This window comes from Macaca mulatta, chromosome X, assembly GCF_049350105.2.
Source record: "Macaca mulatta isolate MMU2019108-1 chromosome X, T2T-MMU8v2.0, whole genome shotgun sequence".
In the NCBI taxonomy this organism is placed as follows: Eukaryota; Metazoa; Chordata; class Mammalia; order Primates; family Cercopithecidae; genus Macaca; species Macaca mulatta.
In genome coordinates, this window is record NC_133426.1 from 151,952,491 (window position 1) to 151,961,815 (window position 9,325).

A 9,325-nucleotide genomic window follows, 5' to 3' on the forward strand; every position below is an offset into this window, starting at 1 on the left:
AAAGAGAGATGTTCAGATAAACCAGAAAGTCCAAGTGTGTTATGAATGATCTGTTCAAGTCACAATGAGGATTTATGAAAAAAAAAAAAAACTTTTATATGATCAGGTTGTCTATAATTAAATGGCAATTACTTATAATGGTCTTTCTAGAGATTGTGTTTTGATTTAAAAAAAAAACACTTATACAATAAAGAATTGGTTCAAACTGTGAAATTTTCTTCAGGCATTACTTTACTTTTAATAAATTACAAGATATTATAATTTTTTTTTACATAAAGTTCAACTTTTATTGCATGTCACTGTTTTCAGCTTTCTCTCCCCTTTTGAAAGGCCTGAAATAATAACTCTTTCTTTCCACTTATTTTCAGCTCCTGTGTGTTTTTTAACCCTTTCAGTTCAGACTGTTGTGGCCTGATGCTAAAAAAAATGTTTTATCTTAGAGGTCTAAAGGAAATGATTTTTTTCCAAAATAATATTCCCCATAGGGAAAGGCAGTCACAGTGTAGAAAGCCTTCTTATGTCTTTCAGCAGCTGGACTATTAAATGGACTTTATGCTTTATTGAAATAATTCCTATGTCATTATTACTAAGTTTTGGTTTGCTTAGAAAAGCGTAAGATTTTTAAAAAATCTAATTAAGATTATTACATCTGTGTAACTATCTGTATGTACTTTTAAAGCCCTTGTGGGGCTTTGATTCCTGCATCTAAAGATTTAGATGCTAAATCTTAAACAGTTACACCACTTAAAACCTCAACTCCAGACCCAGTAAAACATAACAATCAAAATAAACTGCATTCTGACACAGGGCCAGAAATCAAAACTATTCAACTTCTCAAGGTCCAGGGGCTATTGCAGAATACGTGGGTGCATGAGATTGTAAGAGCCAATTTTGAAAGATAAAATAAGTTCAGTTTCTCTATAACTTAACAATTAATGTCAAAGGCAGGCCAGCATATGGACCCCTGCATTTGATTAACAAGGTTTATTTGGAGCATTAACCCATTCCTTATTAAAGGTTAAAAAGGCTTATGAAAATTATGTCTTATGGTCATGATGATTAAAATTTTATAGATTGTTTATAAAATCTTGGAAGATAAATTTAATTGGCTTCGTGCTGTTTTTATTAGGGCTTATCATTGGGGGAATTAAGTCTCCTCTCCCAAAGAATAAAGGTTGTCACCGTTTTTTGAAATCTTTGAGTTATCACTTTGGCTAAATGAATGACTTATTTTACAATAATCTGTGATTCAATTTTGTGATATCAAGCGTTTTATACATTTTATATTTGACAAACTTCCCAAAGTCAAATTGTAACTTTGATCCTCAATTTTTTGATATTAGTCTCCTGAAGTCCAAAGGAGACATATTTGGCTTGTTTGTTATAATAAAATAATACAGGAAGTATTGTCAAATATAAAACAGTGTTTACCCTTCTTTGGATTATATTTATGTAAATATGTTACTAGTGTGCGTTCCAGAACTATATGAAATTCTTTTGATTCTGATATGTTTTAGCATGTTATTACGAGTAATTGTGATTATTATGTAAAATTGCTGCATGGCACAGAAGTAACCAAGTTTCCTTGTCAATTGTGTTTTTAACTATGACTGTTCTAAAACTTGTGTCATCCACAATTGTTTTACTTCTATCCTTTTCGAAATGTGGTTTTATAATCAGCATAGGACTCTGACAGGTGCTCCTGAATGCATGTTTTGGAGATTGTGACACTAGAATAGAGAAAAAGACTTCGAAGTCTACCAGGAAGAACTGAAATGTCCATGAATATCAAGCAGAACATGAGTTAACACTATGGACTCAACTAATAGAATATTGAAATACTCCTTTTATGATTTTTGCTTAAAATTTTGCTGATCCTTTCTTTGTTTTCCAGAGCCAAGAAAAATTTTCTTTTGAGCTATTTATAGCTTTTAACAATTGAGTAAACTATGCTCCTAAAAACAAAGTTTGGAGCACATTTATCTTTACCTGATTCCTCCAAAATTTGGAAACTAGTTGTGAGTATTCTTCACTTATGGCAATATTGTTATTTGCATAAATGCAAATTCTTATTGTTTTTGTTTTCTTTTGTAACAGGACACAATTGGAGACACTGGTTATTTTACCAATGTTTTGACTGGAATAATATGCTATCAGATACAGACCCCTTTAAGGAATTAAAGTTGACTTTTAGAGCCAATAAAAGCCCCTTGGGAAAGCTGACCTCATACCTTGTCCAGACAGTCCCTGTACAGGTTCCTGACTGGTAGTAAGTAAAGAATGTCACTTTCTGACAGACCCAGGAGCCCCAAATTCTCTTGGGACCTCAAGGTGAATAATTCACCCAATTAATACAGGTATTTGCAGGCACAGGCTAAGATTGAGGCATTAAAGTTGAATCTGAGATTCCTTATCAAATGAAGTTCCAGCAAAGTCAATTTTTGTTAAAGAGGAGCCTACATGGTAAATGTTTATTCTTGTTGACTTTATGCAACTACTCTGGCCAAATATAATAAGACTAAGACTTATTTTGCAAATGAATTTCTCCCATAATTTGTCTTTAGTGAAAATGGGACTGAAGAGAAACATCAAAATAAACTATTGTACACATGCTGTTAGATTCTAGTCTTGCTTAATGTTTTTCAATTTTTATTATTTTCTACAGGTTAGAGTGAATTGTAAAATGTTTCCTGGCTAAAAGTCTCCAAAATAAATATTTTCAGTTCCTTCTTTCCATTCATTTTTTCCCCATTTTTTTCTGATTTGAAATCACTAAAAATGAAGCTGTATTTTCTTAAAGCCCTGCAAACTGAAGCCAGACAACTTAAACTTCAGAAGAAAATAACAGCAACCTATTTATATACATAAGCCACTTTCATACCTTCCTACTGATGTATAGACTTCAGAGTAATAGGCCTATATAGATTTTCCAAAGTTGGTATTCTTTTTTGTTTGTTGTTGCTTTTCTTCCTTACCCCCACTATTTTTAATTTGTAGGACATAAGACTTTACAATCTACTAAAAATGAGCTTTCCTAATAACATGGGACCTACTCATCTAAGAATAAACCATTCTCACTATGAGATATCAGACAAAAACTGAGACCAGAGACTCATTTTTTTCTAAAATCCTTTCTCCAGAATATTTAAAAAAAAAAAAAGCGTGGGAAATGTGAAAGGAAAATAAATCTCAAGACCCTCTAATCCCTAAGCCAAAGGGAAAAGTCAAGCTGGGAACTACTTATGGCAAACATGTCTACCATTCTACTCCTAAAACAGATACCTGCTAAGATAAAAAAAAGTTACGTACCTCCTTCGTAATATCTGATTGCTTCTTTTGGAAAGACTAATCAGAAACTCAGAAGAATGCAACCCTTTGCCTCTTATCTACCAAGTAGCTGGAAGCCGCCTCCCTGCTTTGAGTTGTTCCGCCTTTCTGGACTGAACCAATGGACATCTTACATATATTGATTGACGTCTCATGTCTCCCTAAAATGTATAAAACCAAGCTGTTCCCAGACAACCTTGGACACGTGTCATCAGGACCTACTAAGGCTGTTTCATGGGCACATTCTTAACCTTGGTAAAATAAACTTTCTAAATTGACTGAGACCTGTCTCAGATATTTGGAGTTCACAGACATTTTTAGATTCTCTATACAAGAGAGATCATACAGTATGTGCTTTTCTGTGTCTAGCTTACATTACTTAGCATAATGTTCTCCAGGTTCATTCATGTTGTGGCAGATGGCAGAATTTCCTTCTTTTTAAATGCTGAATAATACTATTTATTGTGTATGTGTGAGATTTCTGTTTTGTAAATATTAAGTTATGTAAGTTACTTTTATATTTTGCATATTAATTCTTCATATTATATTATAATTTGAATATAATACACAGGATGTAAATATGTCATCCTGCTTCACAAGTTGCCTTTTTATTTTACTCATTATTTTCTTCGTTGTGCAGGAAGTACAGCAAAGTCTTAGTTTGATGTAGTCTCAATAGTTTATTTTTATTTTTGTTGCCTTTGCTTTAGCAGTCATACTGAAGAAAAAAATCATTGCCAAGACCAATTTTAAGGACTTTTTCCCTATGTTTTCTTCTAGTAGTTTTACAGTTTTAGATCTTATGTGTAAGTCCTTAATCAATTTCAAGTTAATTTTTGTGTATTGTGTAAGACAAGGATCCAATTTCACTCTTTTGTATGAGGATATCGAGTTTTCCCAACACCATATATTAAAAAGATTCTCCTTTCCCCATTGTGTGTATTCCTGGAAAAGATTAGTTGACTGTATATGCGTGAGTTATGTAGGGGATTTCTATTCTCTTCCATTAGTCTATGTGCCTGTTTTTATGCCAGTACCATGCTGCTTTGATTACTAAAACTTTGTAGTAGATTTTAAAGTCAGGTAGTATGATGCCTCCAGCTTTGTTCCTCTTGCTCAAGATTGTTTTGGCTATTCGAGGTCTTTTGTAATTCCAATAAATTTCAGCATTTTTTCTATTTCTGTGAAAAAATGCAATTGAAATTTTGATAAGGATTGCATTTAATCTGTAGATCATTTTTGTCAGACATTTTAGCAATATTAATAATTTTGATTCATGAACAAGAGATATTTTTCCCTTCATTGTTGTCCCCTTTGATTGTTTTCATCAATGTTTTATCGTTTTCAGTGTACAGGATCTTTTATATCCTTGATTAAATTTATTCCTAAGTATTTTACTTTTTTGTGCTATTATAAATGGGATGCTTTTCTTAATTTCTTTTTTGAATAGTTTGTTGCTTGTGTGTAGATATGCTACTGATTTTTGTATGTTGATTTTGTATCCTGAAATGTTACTGAATTTCTTTATTGGTTCTAATAGTTTTGGGGGGATGTCTTTAGGGTTTTCTATGTGTAAGATCATTTTGTCTGCAACCAGAGACAATTTCACTTCAATGCCTTTCTTATTTCAGTGCCTTTTATTCTTTTCTCTTGCCCAATTGCTCTGGCTAGGACTTCTAGTACTTTCAGTATTCTGTTGAATAGAAGTGGTGAAAGCAAGCCTCCTTGTCTTGTTCCTGATATAAGAAAAAACCTTTCAGCTTTCAACATTGAGTATGAGGTAGTTATGGGCTTGTCATACATGGCTTTTATTATATTGAAGTACATTTTTTCTACACCTAGTTTGTTGAGCATTTTTCATGACAGGATCTTGAATTTTGTCAAATGCTTTTGTGCATCTATTCAGATGATCATATGGATTTTATCCTCCATTCTGTTAATTGTATCACATTCATAGATTTATATGTATTGAAATTTTATTGCATCTAAGGAATAAATCCCATTTGATCATGGTGCATGATCCTTTTAATGTGCTGTTGAATTTTGTTTGCCAGTATTTCGTTTAGAATTTTTACATCTAAGTTCATCAAGGATATTAGCCTGTAATTTTTTTCTTCCAATGTCCTTGTCTGGTTTTAGTATGAGGGTAGTGCTAACCTCATAAAATGAGTTTGGGCATGTCCCCACCTCTTTAACTTTTTAGAATAGTTTGAGAAGGAAAATGCAGTGTGTTTGTAACAAAGACTAGAAACCAGACACCCAAGTGAATGGCTTCAGATACAGTCTGTGTAAGGGAACGTAAAACTTGGTTTGAGACAGCCTTAAATCAGTGTGATTCATGCCTGAGTCTGTCTCTCTAGTGACAGAAGCCCTGTGTTATTCAAATATGTATCCTCTTCTTCTCCAGTGCCTTGTTCAGTGTCTTGCAAATAGTTGATGTCCACCAGATGATCTTACAAATGAACTGGTTTGAATACAAAGTACAAAGTTTGGAACTGGGGTAAGTTAGTTTCATAGCTCCTATTTTGTCTTTTCTAGATTCACCCTCCTGAAAATTGTCTTGTATATGAGGTCAAATCTAAAAATAATTTTTAAGAAATTTAAATTGCCTTTTAGGTGATACTTTAGTTTATCTCTTATACCTTTCTGTGCTTTTAAAAGCAGATAACTTATGTAAAGCTCCTAGCACAATGCCTAGAATATGCCAAGCACTCAATAAAATGGCAACTGTTATCATTGACATCAGGTTTCACTGTGATCTCTCATTGATATTCTCCTTTTGGATATTTTTCCTGCCTAGTGTTGGTGTTTCTAATGCTGTGACTTCTACTGCTGTGCCTTATCTTCTCTAATTTCATTCATTCACCTTACAATTATCAGATACTGAAACATACTCTATATGTATTACCTCATTACTCCTCATTAAAAATGGGATTTGGTATATTTGTCCTACAAATCAGAAAACCAAGACCCATAATTTAAGTATCTTGTCTAAGATCACACAGCTTTAAATGATAGAACTGGAATTCAAAACCAAGTCTGCCCAACTACAAAGCTTAGGCTATCCACAGCACTTATAACTGAATTTTCCTTTTCTTTAAAGAGAAGTTACTATCATTATTAGTTCATTAGTTATATAATATGGAGTAGACATTTAAGGTTGGAAGGAATATAGTCCATAGTAAGCTGGAGCCAGCTTATAATAGCTTGCAAGAGTACATATCTTCCCAATTCCATATTCAGTGACAGTCCGCCCATAGCTTGAAATTATCCATGGTGGGTTGGAGTGTTTGCACTCTGAAAATTATTAAATGGTACAAACAGCACAAACAAAGTCTTCTCTTCTTTTTCTTTTTAATATTTTTTTTTAGATGGAGTTTCACTCTTGTTGCCCAGATTGGTGTGCAGTGGCACAATCTTGGCTCACTGCAACCTCCGCCTCCTCAGTTCTAGCAATTCTCCTGCCTCAGCCTCCTGAGTAGCTGGGATTAGAGGCAGCCGCCACCACACCAGGCTAATTTTTGTATTTTTAGTTGAGACGGGGTTTCATCACATTGGCCAGGCTGGTCTTGAACTCCTGACCTCAGGTGATCCTCCCGCCTTGGCCTCCCAAAGTGCTGGGATTACAGATGTGAGCCACTGCACCTGGCCTCTCTTTCTTTTTACAAGCAAACAACTGGTTTTGTAGTACAGACTGTTTGGTTCATAAGGAAATAAGGTTAGAGGAGGCTAATGGCTTATCCAATGTAATAGAGCTAGTTTGTGGCAGAGATGGAAACATAACTCAGGTTTTCTGACCCCCAATATATAATGTAAAAGCTGTTGCTACCTCTTCCCTTATTTGGATAGAAATCAGAGGGACAGAGAGAGAGAGTTCCTGAAGTGTGTGATAATACAGAGCATCATAGACTCTGTATTGTAAGAAAAGTTGAACATCTTATCTAGTATTTCCCAACAGTCGCTTCATATAAGACTCACCTGAGGCAACTGTGAAAATTAACATTTTCCTGGATCATCTACTGAATGAGATGAATCTGCATGCTTAATATGAATCTCTGCATGTTGTTATACAGCCACAGATTCTCATTCAGAAATCGCTTTATGTAGCCCAATTTTGTATTCCATGTGTAAAACCTCTACACATAATTCATGCTTTTATCCTGTATGTGTTTAACCCTAACCTCTAAGCTTTAAACAATTCATTCCCTTAAATCATTTTTTTTGGTGGCGTAAGGTTTGCACATTACAATGTGAACCAAGTTTCCAGAAACTAACGACTTATAGTATTACATATATATAATATATATTATATACTATATATATTATATATATTATATATTTTATATATTATATACTATATATTATATATATTATATATTATATATTATATATATTATATATATTATATATTATATATTATATATTATATATATTATATATTATATATATTTTATATATTATATATTATATATATTATATATATTTTATATATTATATATTATATATATTATATATATTTTATATATTATATATATATGAGATAAAAGAACTTTTGTTCTTGGGGACTTTGTAGTCACTGTCTTCTTTGGGATGCAGGAAAGGATTATAATTTGTGTGTGTGTGTGTGTGTGTGTGTGTACAGAATGGGAGAAAGTGTAGCCTCAAGAATGTCCTCATTTCAGGGCTCTGTGAGGAGCTTGGAGTACTCAGGGGATGCCCTGCTTTGGCACTAAGTGCGAAGGCATGGAATGTCCCGCTGAAAGAAGCCAGCCGTGATCACTGGCAGGGAGAGCAATAAAAACAGAGACTTTGTTCTCAAAAGCTTGCTGAAAGTATAACATTGGGCCATTGAGACAGCTTAGTCTCTCACACACACTCCCACTGGGCTTTGCCAAGGTGCAGGAAGGCCTTGCTCAGTCTAGCACACAGAGAATTGCTCCCTCTGAAAGGAACCAAGTAGCTCGCAGACAGTAATAAGGTTCTTGAAAGAGTGTGCCAAAGGAAAGTTTTCAATCTTTAATTTGTTTACAACTTAAATCCAGGATTTATCAGCAAATATGATTTGCAGGCATTCAGGATTAACTTTTTTTTTTTTTTTTTAGTTTTTTCAAAATCATACAAAGCTCGAAGGATACCAGCAGCTACAAGAATATCATTTTCTGTGGAATTCTTCTTGACTCTGGAAAATATATCAATGAAAGACATAATATTTATAAAGCTGTGACCTATAGCCATGAAAGAAGGTTTCCAAAATATTCCTGGTGGTTAGGAGAGGTATGCACATGACTGTTGTGGCAAACAGTATGAATTTAACTCTGGAATCCCTAAATCCCTAGTTTTCTAGATAGTATAATTAATGAATAAATGAATGTATGATCTAATGAATGAATGGATGGAAATTAGTCATCTGTCTGATGATTGTGCCTGAAAAGCAACCAATAAGAAACAACACATCCAAAATCTTCACAAGGAGGAGAAATTATTGATTTTTTGATTTATCCATCAAAAGTTTACCAAACACTTACTATGAACCAGATTCTGTGATGACCACTGGGAGTAACTGCCTCAGTAGTTCTCAAACTTGAATGTGCATCAGAAATACTTGAAAGGCTCATTAAAACAGATGGCTGGCCCCACCCCTAGAGTCTCTGACTTATTAAGACTGGAGGGATGCTCAAGAATATCCATTTCTAACAATTCCCCAAGAGATGCTGATAGACAAGGGGCCAGACTTCTAGAACGACAGGTTGTTCATACAGGAGGGAACATGGAAATGTTTATAATGCACAGTGATAAGTGGTAAGTGCCATGAAGTATGTTGGGAGAGCACAGAAGAGGGGCACTTTATTCAGCTTTGGGATGAGGAGACAAGGGGAAGAGGTCACCAAAGGCTTTCCAGAAGTGGTGACACCTCGGCTGAGTCTTGGAAGTTGAATGAGATTTCCTATCAGGGGAGGAAGAATTGAGAAGATACTCTGGATGGAAGAAATAGCATGTA